Source organism: Ambystoma mexicanum, chromosome 11 (genome assembly GCF_040938575.1).
Source record: "Ambystoma mexicanum isolate Mex_15411 chromosome 11, UKY_AmexF1_1, whole genome shotgun sequence".
NCBI lineage: Eukaryota > Metazoa > Chordata > Amphibia > Caudata > Ambystomatidae > Ambystoma > Ambystoma mexicanum.
This window is the reverse complement of record NC_090934.1, coordinates 259710341-259728230: the sequence shown is the minus strand read 5'-3', so window position 1 is coordinate 259728230 and position 17890 is coordinate 259710341. Positions and strand designations below refer to the sequence as shown.

Below are 17890 nucleotides of genomic sequence, written 5' to 3'. Positions count from 1 at the left end.
TTTGTGTTTGGGCTGAATTCCATTTTTGGGTGTTTCTGCTGGCTCTTTTTAGGGTTCTCTAAACTTTTAGCTTTTTTTTCCTTTTTTTATCTCTGACCTATTTTTGTGGTCCGATGGAGTTCTACTGCAGCACCCCTGCCATTGCACCCCTTTTTGAGTGTGCTCCTGGGTTACCTACAAGGTTCCCAGACAAGGAGTAATCTTTAAGCATCCCATTTTTGCCCAATCGTGCTATACCACTCTAATCATACCACTCTACATGATTGGTTTGGGTGCCATGAACAGGTCACGTTTCCAAACATTAAAGTCTGCAGGACAATCAGAGAAAAGTATGTAATCAAAATATTGGTGATGGTATAGGTTATTTTAGAATGGGTGCCTGGGGGGCCTATAGATTAAGGGTAAGAATGAGGTGAAGGAGGGAGGTCATACCTACTGAATGACCACATTCACTGCAGGAAATTGGGAGTGAGTCAATCATTTTGATATGCAAGGCGGCAGTGAAGATTAGTGAAATCCTGCTGCTCCATCCTAAATTAGGGTTGTTGAGGAGAATTCCGTAGCTGTTGAGAATAATATCTTTGAAGATGGCATCACAGTCCTCAGAAAGCAGTCTACATTAGGAACCAGAGATCAGGCGGCTTGTTGATTAATGTTAAAAAAAGATTTTCTTTTTGCTACTTTCCTTCCGTAGACTTCTATGGGGCACCCTAGTAAATCCTCCTTTACCTCCCTTGTCTTTTTGCTCATTCGTATGGGTAAACTGATCGGTCCATAACACTGTCAGTACTCAGAGACTTGGGGCCTGATTCAGACAAGCATTTTATAATGGGGAAATCCCATTGGAAAACGTTCTGTGAATCGGGCTCTGTCTCTTTTGGAGTTTCTTTTATTGTTACAATTGCACAATTCGCTTTATAGGCATGTGTGGTTAGGATACGTTGTATCCTTACAAATATTTCTATAAAGGCTTTTTGGTAACTTTTACAATATGCCTAGGTTGAGCTGGTGGCAGCAGATCTTTTTCAACCATTTTTCATACTTTTTACTTGTGCACAATTGCATTTACTTCAAAGCGCTTCCAAAGGGGGCTAGCACCCTAAGGTGGCCGTACCACAAGGTCTTTGCTCATTCTTTTGCCCATATTGTTCTTTGGCCATCTTCCCGTCTTCACAGGTCAGGAAATGCCATATATGGAATGCCCGTTCTGGTGGAAAACTGCCGCTTTCACGTGCTAAGTGTTGGTTTGTGGGTGAGCCTAGATATGGGGGGCTGGAACTGACTGGTCCCGGTACACATTGCGATGTTGTTGGGTAGATGTTGTGCCCAGTAGCTATCCATGATTGGATAGCCAGTGCCTGTTTGAATGATGCAGATCCTTACCATTGGTGGACCTGTGCGAGCTTCCAGTCCAGATCTTGGATAAAAGGAGGGATCCTGCAGCCATTCTTCAGATCATTGTTGGAGACCGGTTTTCTACCGTTAGGTAGATTTTCATTTTTATGCACAATCTCCTCTACATGTGAGTCTCCCAGCACATTTTGCTGAATTACTAGATATTTGGTCTGTTCCCCTGAGTGAATGGGTACCTTTTTCCACACTTACTCATTCTTTTACCCTATCTTTTGGGATATTTTATATTTCTTTGTATGCCTTCTTTCTGAGAGTTATTCTTTCCTACAAGTTTTATGGCATCTGTCTTTTGACTTTTGCCTCACACAGCACTCGGTGCAGTGTTGTTGGGAGCCCTTTTGGGCTTCCCTTATTATTTTCTGTTGTTGGGGATATTTGTATCCTTCCTATATTTCATATTGTGAGGTCAGCACACCCCACCTTATGTGGAGTGCTGAGGGGTTACACTGCATCCCCTTTCTCACTGCACCTTTAACCTTTTGGTTAGTGACAAGCTAATCTGAGTGGCTGTGGTTCTATCCTACCTACCTCTGACCATTTTTTACTCCCAGGCTGTACTCACAGCCGTGGTAATGCACAGCAGGGTCACCAATGACCCAAAATGGTGACGTGTTCATTTTTTCACCATTTCTTGTTTGACTGTCCTTTCTTGGTCCTTCTGCCGTGCTGGGTGCCAGAGGTCCTGGTTTGGCTCTTGCTTTTGAATCCTTTGTGAAGCCTGCCAAGGCTTCAGTGTGTCTGTGAGCGCAGGAAACGTGGGAGGGCTCTGAAACTCTGCTGTTATTTGTCTGCTGTGCCTGCCTGAAACCAGTTCCATCTGGGGGAGATGGCTGCCCTGAAAGGACAGCCACCACCCAGAGTTTAAATGGTGCATGGGTGATGATTGGCTGGGTTCCTGCATAAGACACATGGACCCTAAGGCAGAAAACAAGCTGACACCTGGAACAGCAGAATCAATAAGGAGGAAGTGGAGAAATGTCTACAGCCAATTCTAGATGTCCGGAGGTGCCCTCTGAGTAATCGCTGCTGTCTGACCCCTTCTTCCTAGCATCGGGAGAGCCCTGAAAACGATAACCGTCTCCCTTAGACTGTTGGATCCAATCAGTCTGAAGACAACCTGCATTTCGTGCAATCCCACGATGAGCTGTAACCTTCACAGGCTGCAAACTGCCAATACCCTGGGACCTTTGGTCACTGTCCAGTGCATCGACTTCGGAAGATTGAATCCTTCCAAAACGGTGGAATCTTTCCGGGCCTCCAGTGACAAGATAGTGCTGGACCGAGAAAGCCATACGAATCAACCGGGCGGTAATCGTTCTTCACTGGTGTCTTGAAAAGGGTGCCAAAATCACAGAACCCTGAAGAATCCTTTGTCTGAAGCCTCTTCACTCGACTGCTGTTGCGGGATCCATTCCAGTGACCCTTAGTTTGTCTGCCTGATCAGGAATCCAGGGACCGGGTCTGCTGCTACTGCATCATGGGGGAATTGTGCTGCGTCCTCTTCTTCACTCCTACGGTACTCTGAGACTGTTGGTAGAACTTGCTTTGCTGCTCCTGTGTTGCTGGAGTGCCGATTTGTATGTTGGGGAGTTCACCAATACACGTTCGCCCAGGCTTAACGCTTGTGTGCCTACAGGGTGCTTTCTCCGAAATTCCTGGCTCTTTCCCAATTAAGTGTACGTACTTGTTACTGAAGACTTCGGCTGGAACTTTTTGACTTTCAACAGCTTGTGCCTTACCTGTTTTGCCCTCCACTCTGACTGAGACGCTCGTAACTAGAATAGGAATGGACTTCTAAAGTGTTGGGCCTCTGTGAAATAATTGAAGTATTTATCGGCTTTATGTTGGTTTGGTTTCATCCATTTGTACCTGAAACAGATATTCTGAAAGTTATTTTAAATGTTTTACTTACCTGTGAATAGCATACTGCCATTCTAAAAGTATTACTAAAGTGATTTATTTACTGTAAAATGTCATTAGTTCTAAAGTTACTTCGTGTGTGTTAATAGTACTTACTGTTAGGACAGTTTTTCTAAGTCAAACTAAGGGCATCATAAAACCATATCTGAGGCAGTACAAAGAAATTGTAGCATACATCTGGTCCAAAGCAGGTGGGATAGGCTTCCCATACATAGCTGCCAAACTTTGGAACAGGCTCCCTAAAGCACTCAGAGCAGAAACCTCCCTACTGGCATTCCGCAAAAAGCTAAAAACTTCTCTTCAACTAACATCCCCCTCCCCCTCATCTTCCCTGCCTGATTATCACTGCATTGTATGCATTTATCACTGTACAAAAATATATGCAAATGTATGACCTGTCACTAAGTTTCTTTCTGTAACAAGCACCACAATGTCCCCGGGCTGTTTGGCGCTATTCAAAAACAAATAAATAAATAAAGAACCACTATTTATTGTAAAAATAAATGGTTTATTCAAATACAAGTAGGCCTAGATAAATATTGGGTAAGTACTATAACATATCATGTAAACACAATTATAAACACCAACTCATTACCTATCTATACAAACCAAGGTATACCCTTATTTTTTTTATTTTTATGTTTTATTTATTTTTTTATTTGTGTTTAACAAAATTGTTTTTACAAAGGCGACTGTTTCCTTTGTTGTATGTGGTTTGACTTATTTCTTCCTTTTCTACTGTTCTTTTTCTTTCCCTGTTTCAGTTTTTCCTAGGGCAATTTGTAAGGTTTTAGTGGTGGCAATTGCCCATGCAGTCTTTTGGCCACTGATCATGAGTGGCCACCAGGTCGTTTCTTACGCTCCACGTAAGGCGCCAGGGCCGGTTTTAGATAGCTTTCTCTGGTTGTTAGTAGTGCCGGGCATGAGGTTACTAGATGGCGAATGGATTCTACTTCGTCCTTCTGCTTGCATAGTCTGCATGCATTCCATTTTGACAGACCTCTGGTGTACCGAATTTCATTAGTCGGGAGTAAATTCAGTCTCGCTCTGAGGAAGAGGTGGCGGAGCGGTTTACTAGAGAATGTTTTGTATATTTCTGCTGGATCGTTTGCTTTTCTAGCGAAAGGTGGCAGGTGTCTTAATAGCTTGTTCTTGTCAGCCCTTTCTTGAGTATTGATCCAGTCTAGTTCTTCAAGTTTTATTTTTTATTCTGAGTGGATTCTGTAATAGCCCCTCCTCTGAGCATGCAATGGTCTCCAGTTTGGCCTTTTTCTTTTTCACCCAGACAGCTAGCATTTTGGATCTGCCCAACTTTATTTCTTTGTGTAGCAGGTTGTGTAGGGGCGATGCTTCCGGAAGCAGGATGTTTCTGTAGAGTGTCATGCTGCTGTTTTCCGCTAAGGCCTTTAAGGAGATGAGGCCCAGCTCTCTTCTGATGGCTGGCATAGAAGTTGAGTTGGGGAGTGACAGCACAGACCTCCAGAAGAAGCCTTCGATTTTTTTCCCAGATCTCCTCTGGTAGCACTGGTATGGTTTCGGCTCCGTATAGCAGGGTAGGGACCACTTTTGCTTTGTAGTAATTTAACCGGGGGATCAAGGAGAAGTGGCCAATTTGTTAGCTTGCATGCTCGCTTGAGTTGCTGAATATCTAGCTTTCGTCCAGATGAATAGTTGCATGCATGTTGCTGAGTGAGAGTTGTCCAGCGTGACACACAGATATTTAAATTCCGTCACTACTTCGATTTTGTGGTTTTCAACTTGCCATGATATGCTCTTAGACTGATTGTTGTTTTTTTGGTTTTTCCCTAGGATCATCATCTTGGTTTTCTTGATGTTGATTTGCAGTTTGTTTGTTTCGATATACCTTGCTAGGTTAGTTAGATGCCTCTTAAGGCTGATTGGTGTTTGATCCGCCAAGGTGATGTCGTCCGCGTATAGTAATCTTTCGACTGCCACTTCTCCAATACTCGGTGGGAAGGCTTTCACCGTTGACAAGTCCTTGTAATCTCCTAGAAAGGATGTGAACAATGCCAGTGCAATTGGGCAGCCCTGCTTTACCGCTCTGGATGTTGTTATTGCGTCCGATAGTAAGCCTTTTTTATTCAGCTTTACTCGCATCAATGTTCCCGAGTAGAGAGCCTTTATGGGATCCAATATCTTTTTGGGACAGTTGGCAGACAAAAGTTTTGCCCACAGTAGTGGTCTGTCAACCATGTCGAATGCTTGTGAGAGGTCTATGAATGCAAGGTACAGCCTTGACAAGCCTTCCTGGGTTTTGCTTTTGAGGGTGCTTAGGAGCATAATGTTGACAATAGTCCCAGAGTTTTTCGGAATCCTGCTTGGAACGGGTCGTTGAGTCGCAGTTTTGATCCAGGCTTGAAATTCATGCAACAGGAGTGAGGCAAACACTTTTCCCAATCGTGTCTAAGAGTGCGATTGGCCGGTAATTTTGTGGGTTCGTCCTGTCTCCCTTTTTGAAGATTGGAACGACCACAGCTGTGGTCCATGATCTCGGCAACAATCTGCTGGCAGCGCATGTTTTAAAGACCATGCTGATGAAGGTGGACCATTCTGCGGGGAAGTTTTTCAGGTCGACGTTTGTCACCCCGTCCGGTCCTGGGGCCCTTGAGTTTTTTAGTTTGCGGATAGCTGTTTGGATGGTCTCTCTATCCGCTACGTCTACCCACTCCTTGCCTATCTGGGATGTGTCTGCGTTTATCGTTTCGTGTGGGCTTTTGAAGACTTAATTGAAGTGGGCTATCCAGCAGATTTCGCTCACACTGTTGGTCTGGCTTGGCTCGTTGTATGCTCCTGAGGATTTGCCTCCCATTTTTGAGAGCATTGCTTCAGAGCCTTTTTGATATAGGGTGAGTCGTTGGTTTCTTAGCCAGGCTTTGTATATAGTTGTTTCTTTGCGCAATTCCGATTGCGTTTCCTCAGTATTTTCGTTTCTTGTCTTTCTTTTTAGGCGTCTTATTACAGCTCTTTTCGCCACCAGCTGTTTGTCGTACTGGTGCGCAGTGTGGTCTTTCAAGGCAGACTTTTTGCTTGTCTTTGCTTTGTATGGACTCAGTAAAGGTTGATAGTCAGGTTCTGTGTCCTCTTGTGTTGTTTTAGAACCTAAACGGTTGTGGTACCTGGCTGTTGGCTCTTTTATTCTGTGCGGTTAGTTTTAATCTGGACCCTTGATGGTTGCATTCCGTTTGTGTTTCAGTCCACAGTGTTTCCCGGGTGGATATCGTCCAGGTTGCTTTCAGCAAATTGTGGTCGCTTGCGGCCGTTTTGATCACTTCAAACGAAGTTGCCAAATTAGCATGTGGTCGCTCGCAAAAATGTAGTCGATAGTGGCGCCTGAGGTGTCTCTCTCCCACGTCGGCAATCGGTTTGGATTAGGGAACGCTTGCTCGAAATTTGAGCATCCTCTCGACTCCATCAGCTCCAGCCATCGTATACCTCTTTATTACGCTCGGGTGGTGTCGTGTTTAGTCTCTCCCAGTGTTGCAGGGCACCTGGTGTTTAGATCTCTGCATATTATGATGTGGGTCACTCCGTTTTCAGTATACAGTATATCGACTATTGTTTTGATGGAGTTTAGGAGGCCTTTATCCGTTATGATTTGGGGATTCCAGTAGATCACGATGATTGCAATCAGTAATTTCATATCTCTTCCGTTTTTCTCTGGTATGTGGCATGGTCCAGCTTGTAAATGCTGCAAGATGAGTCAGGGAGACTGACAGAGTCCGTTCGATGGTAATTGCTCTGCCTGATTGGACCGCAAGAAGCATTCCTGCAGATGGGTGGCCCAGTTTGTTTTTTTTGCTGGTGAGTTCACTATGGTAAACTCATCGAGGTGTGGGGTTTCTGATAACCAGGTTTCTTGGAGAGCCAAGATGTCGTAGTCGTTTAAGTTAACGTCACCTCTTTGCATCAGGTGCCTGAACCACGCGTATTCCAGAATCCGAAAGTTAATGTTGATGTCGAGTAGACCGGTTCTTCTAGCTTCCCCGACGGTTGTGCCTTAAATCCGGCGGTAGAAAATTGCTATTTATTGCTCCGGAGTAACAGTGTTTTCGGCAACCACGCCCATAGTTGTTTCAAAGGTGAAGACATCGGTTTTCTTCCTTCTGGATTTGGAGACTTGTTTACTGCCCTGTCTGCTCTATTGAGGCTCTTTGAAGTCGCTAAGGCAGTTGTTGTGCTTCGGGTTCCATTTTGTCGGTTATGTTGGCTCTCTGAGCTGTGGTTGTCCCTCCCTGACTTTTTTCTTGGCGTTCTGTCCCTTTTTGGATCTGCCTCCGTTATGTAGGGTGGTCCGCTGTAGTCTGGTTGCCTTGGGTCTGTTGGTTTAACTTTGCCCCTCAGCGTTCTTGTGGCGTTGTGTAGCTCTACTGTTTTGGGCTTGTAGTGAATCCTTCTTGGCACCTGCTTTAGCATGTGGTCTGAGTCGGCAGAGTCTGGTTTGGATTTGGTCAGGATTGATGGATGAAAGCCTCGTGAGGTTAGATCGTCTAGATCTTTTTTGATTGAAGACGGGAGGGCAGAGGCTCTTATATGTATGCAAGCTTTCTCGATTGTCTCTCTGTTATATGGTTCAATCCTCACGTAATGTTCTGTTTTCAGGCATTTCAGTGTTGTGGTTTTACTGAAGATGTGTCTCACTGTTCTTCTGTTTAGCACCATTTCATCCTTGTTCCTTGATGCGTGTTCTAGCTTCAGGGTCAAAGTCGGAGAACTGTGTTCTGATCTTTCTGGTCGGGCTCGTCTGCCATGGTCTTCAGAGTACACTGTCCTTTGGTTCTTTTCTTTTTGGTCTCTACTCGATAGTCCGGGGTTGCTGTGTCTAGATGGCTCCCCGACACCCTTCCTCACTGCTAATTCCTTTTCTGCATTTTTGTATTTTGAGGTTGTGTCGCTTTTGCGATGATGATGATTGCTTAGTGGTGCTTTTACTGATTAGGGCTCTGTGGGCCCTACTTCTCCCTGGCTCCTTCTGCTGCACGAGACTACCTCCTGCGGGTGTCTTGGCCTCTCCCCGCTGTGTAATTTTGTGGATTGTGCCATTGTCGTCTGGGCTCATTGTGAGGTCTTGTCAGTCGAGGGTGTCCTTTGTGTCTTACCATCTTCCCCTAGTAGGGTTTCATTCAGGTGCTGTGAGATGTTCATTGAAGACGTGTCTACGAGGAAGTAGTCTGCTGTTCTTGGGCATTTCACATTTTGGTTCGGCGAGCGTGCGCCTGTTTGCGACTTCATTATGTCTGCCCTTGCTTTCACCTTTTCCGTCAAGGGCCTCAATTTGGTTATATTTTCTGGTGGATTTTTGATGCTGGTATTTTCTCCCTGCTGCCTTTGCCGGCCCGTTGAGTCGTGTAATTTTAGAAACGATTGTTTATTTGGTATGAGTGATCTGCGGGCTTTGTGGATTTTTTCAGTTGTGCTCTTGCCGCCTATAGGTGCCCCCACTGTTTGTTCCTTGTTAGTTTCACCTATCTTAGTCTTGGTGTCGTTCCTGCCTTTTCTCAGCGAGCTCTCCTTGAAGAAAAAGACCTCCGGCAGATTAGCGCTTTTAGGGGATTTAGTGCCGTTTGGGGAGTTAAAGATGCAGAAGTTTTCCCCTTGTAAGCTCTTTTGTAGCCAACTGCTGTTTTTACAGTTCCGTTTGAGTACTTTGGGATGTCGTTGTAGAATTTCCTTTTTTGAAGCCTTTTTTCTTTGTCATTTCGTAGTACTCCTGACTCATTGTCTATAGGCAGAGATCTAGCTGTGATAGTCTCAGAAATGACTTGCTTTTTTTCCCATCGCCTGGATATATCCTTCTAAGTATATTAATTTTGTGTGCATCATCGCTATGAGAGTTGTGTGGTCTTTTAAGTTGTCATTTATTGACTCCTATAGCTTGCAGAATGGGGCCAGTGCGATTATCGCTGACATGATGGTTGTCATATCAGGTTTTTTCGTTGGGGTATCTTTTTGCATGGGCGGCCATTGGTTGCCCAGGCTCTGGCGTCTGAGCTATGCTCGGCGGGGAGGATTGATTGAATCCACGTGGAGGAGATAATAGGATTAGGGAGTTTCGATCAGTCCTGCCCGATGGTGCTGGTGGTTGGCCAATTCCTCTTGCCTCTCCCTGCTGGTGGATACTGCCAGAGGGCTTCGTTTTTTGTTGATTCATTGCAGAATGATGGATGTGGGGACCCCCTGAGGCTAGGCGTGGGGGCCTTTCATTTGCCTTTGGTTGTTCCGTTGCTTCCTCTGACAACAGGTGATTTTCCCTCAGGGATCTCACTGATGCTGTCATTGCCTGATTCTGGTCAGGATTGTTTGATCTGTTTGCTCCCGCTAGGATGTTAGGAGGCAAGTCCTGGAGTTGAGCCTTTTTGTTTCTGGTCGCGGTGGCGAGATCTTCTTGCGCTGCAGGGGGATTCTTATTTATGTCCTTGCTCTCATGGTTCTTAGCCGATTGCACTGCCGATTCCTTTGGTGCTGTTACCGCTCCAGTTGGGAAGTCAGTGAAATTACTTGTTTTTCTGATTTTTATTGCTGGAGGAGGCTCCTTTATTGCCTCTAAAATCTCAGCATCTGAAAGCTTGTCCAGCTGATCACGGTTTCCCTTTCCCTGTTTTACGAAGAAGTCTCTCAGGGAATTCAGTTGTGCCAGTTTGGCAAATGTCTTTTTTTGTATATTTGTTTGTACTTTTTTTGCAATCCTCCCCTCCTGTAACGCTCACCTGGTTCCCACGGAGGCGCGGCGTCGAAGGCGCAGAACTCTGAAGATGGACAGGAAGGGCCCCTCTATTCTGGCTTCCCTGGCTCGTTGGATACCCTCCTGTGCGTGAAAAGGGAGTATTACCAACTGTGGAACAATGCTCAAGCCTCCCACTCCCTTCCAACCCTCCACGATACCTCCTCCACGATTCCCCGTGAAGCCTCACCTTAGGGTTTGGAAGGATGAGCTCTCCATCCTGCTTCTGATGCAGGGGCGCGTTGAAACCCAGTTACTTCACTGGATTGAGGATTGATGGGAGTTCAGGTAAGCTTGACTGTTCAGGTAAGGCGCTGTAAAAGTTCTGTTCAAAAGTTCAAGCTTAATAATAATGTTCGGTGTCTAATTGCAGCAAGCGCTAATGCTTATGTCTTTTTTCCCCTTAGGGGCCGGGGTTCGGAGTGCCGGAGATATGGCGCCGACCCGAAGTGAAACAGTTCTGGATGAGCGCTCAGGTAATGTCTTTGCATTCGCTCATTCAATGTCTTTGTCTTTTTTCCCCATAGGGGCCGGGGTCCGGAGATGCCAGGAAGCGGCAGGACCCGAAATGCAGTGGGAATAATCCAACAGGTAAGAAATGCCTTTAAAATGATGTCTTCCTTTTCAGGGCCGTTGGAGAAATGACTCCGGAATGCAGATTTAGCAGGTAAGGGCTTTTCTTCTCCTATTCTCTTCCTTTCTCCCCTTGCAGGTGTTCCAGGGTGCTGGCAGGCGTGGCTGAAGTCAGGATGCAGGAGCTGACACGGTGAGCGTCCAGCTGCTAGGTGCAGAACAACGCGAAGCATGTGTGGCTGTTCGGGTGGGGTTTAAATAGCCTTGGAAGACGTTCCTGGTATGTATCCTTCCACCAATCAGGTATGTATCCTTCCCCGACCACACCCGGGTAGTGAAGTAGTCCTACAGGTTAAGTAGTCCCATTCAGGCCTCAAGAGGGCCTGGATGAAGCAGCAAGGTCTGCATCAGGTAAGTGTGCACCCAAGCACTTAAACACATATCCTCTTCTATGAGCCTGGCGCCTAAGGCGCCAGGACTGGGGTCCGCTATGAGCCTGGCGCCTAAGGCGCCAGGACTGAGTCCAGAGGGCCCCGACTTGGGCCCGCTGAGACTTCCCTGGGGAAAATGATGTCTGCCTCTGGGGTTGCTGGGCCCGGCCTGGCTCCTTAGAGGTAGGCATCATGACACCTCCTTGGGATTGGATTTCTTTTACTTGGGCCTTGGTCCTGCGGGTCGCCCGAGCTTGAGCTCTGCTCATCGTTTTTTGGATTCTTGTTTGGGTAGGCTGTTGCTGGATTTTGCTCTTTTTCTTGGGAGCTCTGTTCATCCTGTGAGCTCTGTTGCTCCTTCGTGGCGTTCTTGGGGTGAGGGATGAGTGAAGCGACTGGGCTCATTGTGCCGTCGTCCTCCGGCATTTTGCGAGTCCACCTGGCGGACGCATCCGTTCCCGTGATCCCCCTTGCCGGGTGGTGTTCCGCCTCTTGCGGATGCCTCGCAGTGATTCTCGGCGGTCGCGGTCCGTTGCTCTCCATGTGGGATGCTGCCCTCGCGATCCTGGAAGCCGCGAGGCGAAGAGCAGGTAGGCAGGGAGCCTCTGTGTTCTCTGTTGGTTCTTCTGGGTTTTTTGCGTTGTGCTGAGGGGTCGCCAGTATTTTGATGGTCTTTGCCTTGTTTGTTTCCGGTGGCCGGACTGGGGTAACGTCTTCGGTCGGGTCACCCGTACCATCACACGACTCAGCATTTCCCTCAATGGTAGCTGACGCGGCGGCTGCGAGCGTCTCCGTGAGCCCTCCAGCCCCCAGAGTAGAGGGTGCGTCAGCCGCCTGAGCCAGCTGGCGATCTAACTTGGGGGGAATAGTTTCCTCGTCGCCGTAGCTCTCGATCTGGCTTTCCGCGTGGTGATGTAACACTTGGGTAGCTACAGTGTTTTCTGTGAGTTTCATCATATGTGAATGATTGACTTTAACCGGCACTGCAGCAGGCCCCGGGCACGCTTGTATGGGGATAGCCGGTATGGCCCTCTCACTGTCACACTGTGTCAGCGGATGTTTGCAGAGTTTTGGCGGGGCCGACTGTAAGCGGCTTCTTTGACGGGTTTGGCTTGGCTGGGAATCCATTTTGCTCAGACGTGGTTTTGAGCTGCGTAGGGTTCTTTTGTCCCCCTCGCCTTCCTCTTGTAGTTTATCTGGTTTTATAAGCTGAGGTGGGGGGCATGTCTGGCAAGTCCTGACACGGACTGCACAGACTGCTCCTAGCTCTGCGACTAGCTCCGCGGCCGCTCCGCAGCCTGGGGTGGGTTTTGATGGATCCTCCCACAAAAAAAACAGTAGAGCTGGAAAGCAGACTTCCAAGGAAGGTAGCAGGAAACTCGGGCTCATAGAGGTAGCAACTGCACAGACTGCTCCTACCTCTGCGACTAGCTCCTTAATAATACTCTTAAGAATGGCAATCATCAGTTCAAGGTGAGTCAAACCTATAACACAATCCGAATGTCATTCAGCTATTGTTGGTGAGTAAAACCACAGTTAGTTACTTTTAGATTACATACAGATAGTAGACCCTATTGATTATAACAGTGTTATTCACTTTCAGAGTCACTTAGTTATACCAACACTGGTTACAAGTATCTCTTGCAACCCATGTTGCTTTCTTCTATCAAGAATGGATAGTGTTACAGACCAATGTGACTTTTGAGGACACAGTTCAAAGGGAGTAACTTAACCTGTATACTGCCTAGTGGCCTAAAGCTTCTGAGGGATAAGTATGGATAAAGTAAACTATTTTAGAAGTGCCCTAGAGCAGTTCATGGAAAGCACAACCCAGTATTAGTTTTAGAAGAGCAGCAGCTCTTCATGGTCAGTATAATCTAGTGGTACATAGCCTTTACACTATTACTAATCCAGGAATAGATAGTTGGACCAATGATATTTTTCAGAAGTGTATTAAAATTATAAGTTAAATAATAACTCTAGCAGAACTTAAGATAGGCAATCAGCAATTCAACTCAGACCCATATTAACTCCAAGTCTGTTTTAGAAATACACTAAGCAGATCAGGGAAAGCAAGCCCCAGTGGTACACTTTAAGAATGACAATCCGTTATTCAAGGTAAGCAAACCTTTTGGTAAGCTTTTACACTCATTCAGTTAAGAATTATAAAACAGCACCAACAGAATTACTTTTAAGAAGAGTGGCACTATTCAAAGTAAATAAACTTATATAATTTCTAAAGGAGCAGCCAGCAACTTAAAGGTAATTAACTTTTGTGACACTTATTCTATTTCATAGATAGTTACAACACTAACTCATTTACAAGTAAGTGTGTCTACACTTGTTATAGCTTTCAAGGCAGAAGCCTTATCTTTTGTAGTCCTTACCTAGTCTATAGCATGAGTTTTCTCTGAGGCAGAAGGACTGTAGTGGTCTAGGAGCCTGCTGTAGGCAGGTCAGGGTAGGGTTCAGATGCAGGAAAGTCAGAGTTCCAGTGGATATCTTCTTCAACAAGTAATTATTAGCTTTAGAGTTAGTTAAGTGTTCCGAGGCTTCACAGAAGGCTCACTATATGCGTTCCAGCATTAGGCCTGGGCGAATGGTATGGGAAAACTCGCAACCAGAACAATCACCCGCTCAGCCTCTCAGGATTCACACCAGGATTATGGTACGTATTATCTAAACCAATGCAGTACCTTAGGAGAAAAGAGCTTCTGGGTGGCTGCCTTCAGGATGCAGCAGCACATGACGCGGTCCCTGGATTCTTGGTCTAGAGACTGAAGAAATGGACACTGGATGGGAACTTGCAGCAGCTGTTGCCAGAGGAGGCTTCCAGCAAACTATTTTGCCCGGTTTCTCATGACTCTGTGGATTTGGTGCCTTTTTACAGGATCAAGGTGAAGGACGAATATCGCTGTTGGGGCTTCCGTTGTGATCCAGATAACCCCTATTGCAATAGCAGTTGGGGGGGGGGGGGGTCTCCTTTCACAGGGAGACCCCCCCTTCCCACTTGCCCCCTTGAGAGTGCAGTCTGCAGAGTGTAGAGAATAACCTGCCAGACTAGGGGCTTGCGTGAAACGGCAGGAGCAATCAGCAGAGGTAGAGGGAAGAAAAAGAACACGTATAACCTGAATATAAAACCAGTGATGAGCAACAGGTTCCAGAAAGCCTCCTCCCTCCACTAGTACCCCTTTCCTACCTGGTTTCGGAATGGTGAGAATAGATTAACCTGATCGGAAGTAGCCTCCTGCCAGATTCGTCCAGAAGAACAGGGGAGTCCAGTGAAAATGCCAGATGTGCCGTGATTGTACTGTTCAGCAAAAGGGAAACCTGAATCGTACAGCACAAGGGCACAGTCTAGGTAATGCAGGATGAGGAAAGGTATTGTTCAGTTCTTGAAACAAAAAGTCCTTTCCTTAAGGCACAAAAAGCAAGTCAATGAGCCAAGAAGATGCGTAGAAAGCACTGAGTGTACTTCCAGAAATCGAAGAAGACAAAATGAAGAAAAATAAACCAGTTTATGGGAGTGAAAGTGCTGAGTCAGGCATAGGAGAACAAGGGGAAAAATACAAGCCAAATCCAGGGTAGTGGAGCCAATGTTCGTACAATAACCAGGGAAGCAGTCTGTTAAGAATAACAAGTCGTCTGTAACAGCAGGGGGAAAAACGAGCCAAATCCAGGGGATGTGAGCCACAAGGTTTGTACATCAACCAAGAAAGCAGTCCATTTAAACAAGCAGGGAGTCCCAACAGGCAAGGGCAGAGGAGTAGACAATCCAATCGGTCAGAAGCAGGTCAGGAATCCGGGAAATCTTTCAACAACCAAGAAACGAGAGAAACAGCTCACCGGGCGGTAGTATCCACAGTTAAAGGAGCACAACACGGCTTGCCCTGAGCGTTTACATACAAATGTCAAAGCGGTACAGCAGGCTTCCGGGTCGTGTCGGCAATTCACACGTGACTACATCACAAGCTCGATCCCATTCGCAGTGAGGGAGTTGCAGTCCTTGCCATCTGCCGGTGCGCTCTCTGCCTGAGCCGCCACAACAGGTGCCACAGCCAGTGATGAGCATGAGATGGAAACAAGACAACGGGATTTGCTGAGAGTGAACAGGCTGTGACAATCGCCAGTCAGATTCTCGTCACACTCTGTCCTGCACTCTGGTGAGGGGAATCGTGTCTCTGGAGGTCCAGCAGGAGTCCGCCAAAGTTTCAGTAGGATTCCAAGTTCGGAAGACCATGCTCTGGTATTGGGGTTTTGCAGCCCAGAAGGTCAATGTACGTTGAGGGATGGCTCTGTTTGCAGATCTTCTTGAGAATAGTTGATCTTACCAGCCTCTGGGTAGGAGTTGTCACGTTTGGGACACCCGGGCCTATTGGAAGGAAGGGTCGCATCAGGCTCTGGTTACACAGCAGGCTCTCCGGTCGCTAGAAATCGCTACACATGTCTTTTCTTCTTCGGATTCAGCTCCAGTGGTCGACTTGTCAGCAACTTCCAGAATCAGTCTTTATCAGGAACTACAGCACAACCTCTGCAAACTCTTTCTGTAGTTTACAGAAAATGGGTGGTCTGGCTGTCCGATCAGGACAGCCAGCCCCCCAGTGGGCACTGATTCCTTTCAGGTAAGGTGAAAGACAAAGGGCTGCAGAGTTTTGGACTGCTCCCTCACTTCCTGCCTTCTCAGACACACTGGAGCATCGGCAGGCAATTAGGAACCAAGCAAACAAGAAATGGCAATAAAAGGAGGAGCCCACCATTCTTGTAGAATTGTGACCCTCCTGTGCATTACCGGAGCTGATTTGACGGCCTGCAATTAATAATGACTAAGTCGTAAAAGTAGTTTCACTGCCTTCAGCCATTCAAGTAACCTTCCAATTGTAACAAAAATGTTACTAGGTAAGTAAGAAAGGGGGTACATTGTATCTCCCCAGCACTCCAGATAACGGTGGGGTGTTCTGGCTCACTATATATAATGTAAAGGGGACGGAAATCCCTCTTTACCCTTTGGGAACAGTAGTTCACCCAAGTACATTAAAGAGAAAATAAAAGGAAGGTACTGCATTTAAAATGCTGTGTGGTTTCATATTACTTTACGGTTTTTCCAAAGTTATAGGAAACTTTAACTCCAATCACACACTATGGGGAGACATGCAATGTCTCCCATAAAAAGAGTAAAAGACTAGGAGAAGGGCGGAAAAAAGATTTCCCTTCACCTAGGGACATAGAAAAATTATTCCCAAGTCCAAGCAAAAAGTTCTGGGTTTGACACAGGTCAGGAAGAATGTTCACATCTTACCCAACACTCACCTTTCGAGGGGATTGGGTCCTCCGACGTATTCCATATCTATGACAAATAATCACCACAGCTGTGCTTCTTCGGAAACTTTTTTCTGCGTCCTGCGTCGATGACATCAATGCGCTGTCGTCGAGGGCCTCCTCCGACGTCATCCGATGTGATAAGTAGGACGCACGACGCCCGTAGCCTCAGTTCCGTTTTTTCCGCGAACGGGTTGCTTCGTGATTCTCGGTTCACGCCTCGACTCTTTAGAGTTCTGTTCTTCTCGGTTCTTCGAACCTGTTCGTTTTGTTGGATTCCTTCGTGTGAAGATGTCTTCTACTTCGTCTTCGACCCCGCGTCCGGGTTTCAAGAAGTGCGGGGAGTGTGGGTCCAAGATGTCGGTGACGGACTCGCACAACGCCTGCCTCTGGTGCCTCGGGGAGGCCCACAACACGGATGACTGTATCGACTGCCAGTCGCTCACGTCCAAAGCCTTACGCGAACGTAAGAAGAAGTTGTCGGTAGGTCGGGTGTCCAAGCCCAGGAAGTCGAAGTCTGCGGGGCTTTCGACGGATGATTCGAGGGGTGACTCTCCGCGTCATCGTCGGAAGTCTCATGGGTCTCCTTCTAGGAGTCAGTCTCGCCACTCCTCAGCCTCTTCGAGGCATTCTCGGAAGCACCGACACCGGTCGTCTTCCAGGTCCTCTTCGGAGGTCTCTGCCCGGCACGTCGCTTACCCCACCAGCTGTGTGACGCCGGAGGAATGGGCTTCCTTCGGGAAGAAAATGCTGGCGATTCTTGAGTCGCAGGGTACTAAGCCGTCCGCGCCCCCGAGTGGGGTCGGTCGTGAGAGGTCGAGAGACACCGCTCGCAAGAGTGGTCGGCACGAGTCACGGGAGAGGTCCCGTTCGGACAAGGAGACTCGTTCTCGCCGTACCCGCTCCAGGTCCCGGTCCTCGACGCGTTCGAGACCGTGTGCACCTGTGAGGTCTTTGAGGAAGACATCGACGTCTGAGGCGTCGACAGGCTTTCTCGAGGCTCCGAGGAAGTCGTCGAAGCCGTCGACGCTCAGGTCGTCGAGTGACACACGCTCGGGGCTCCGGCCTCGAGGGCTGTGTCGACGCCGCCGATGCTGGAGGCGCTGCATCTGACGTCGAGGCCGATTTCCTCGACGTCGAGGCCGATTTCCTCGACGTCGAGGCCGATTTCCTCGACGTCGAGGCCGATTTCCTCGACGTCGAGGCCGATTTCCTCGACGTCGAGGCCGAGTTCCTCGACGTCGAGGCCGAGTTCCTCGACGTCGAGGCCGAGTTCCTCGACGTCGAGGCCGAGTTCCTCGACGCCTTTCGTGTCGGAGGTACCCCGTGGCACGGGAGAACCCCCTAGGAAGGCTCTGGTTAAGAGCAAGCACTCTCAGGTGCCTTCTTTTCGCCACCTGGACTATATTTCAGAGGCGGATGAGGATTCTGATGGCCTGGTTCCTAGTCAGGTTCCAGATGAAATTGTCTTGGGCCATAGTCGTTTTGACGATTTGAG

General features: G+C 47.5%; 1 protein-coding gene across 6 annotated transcripts in view; it reads left to right on the top strand.

The window, feature by feature from the left end:
- TRNAU1AP (tRNA selenocysteine 1 associated protein 1) overlaps positions 1 to 17890 on the top strand; it is a 403393-nt gene that overhangs the window by 260294 nt on the left and 125209 nt on the right. The window lies entirely within an intron of this gene.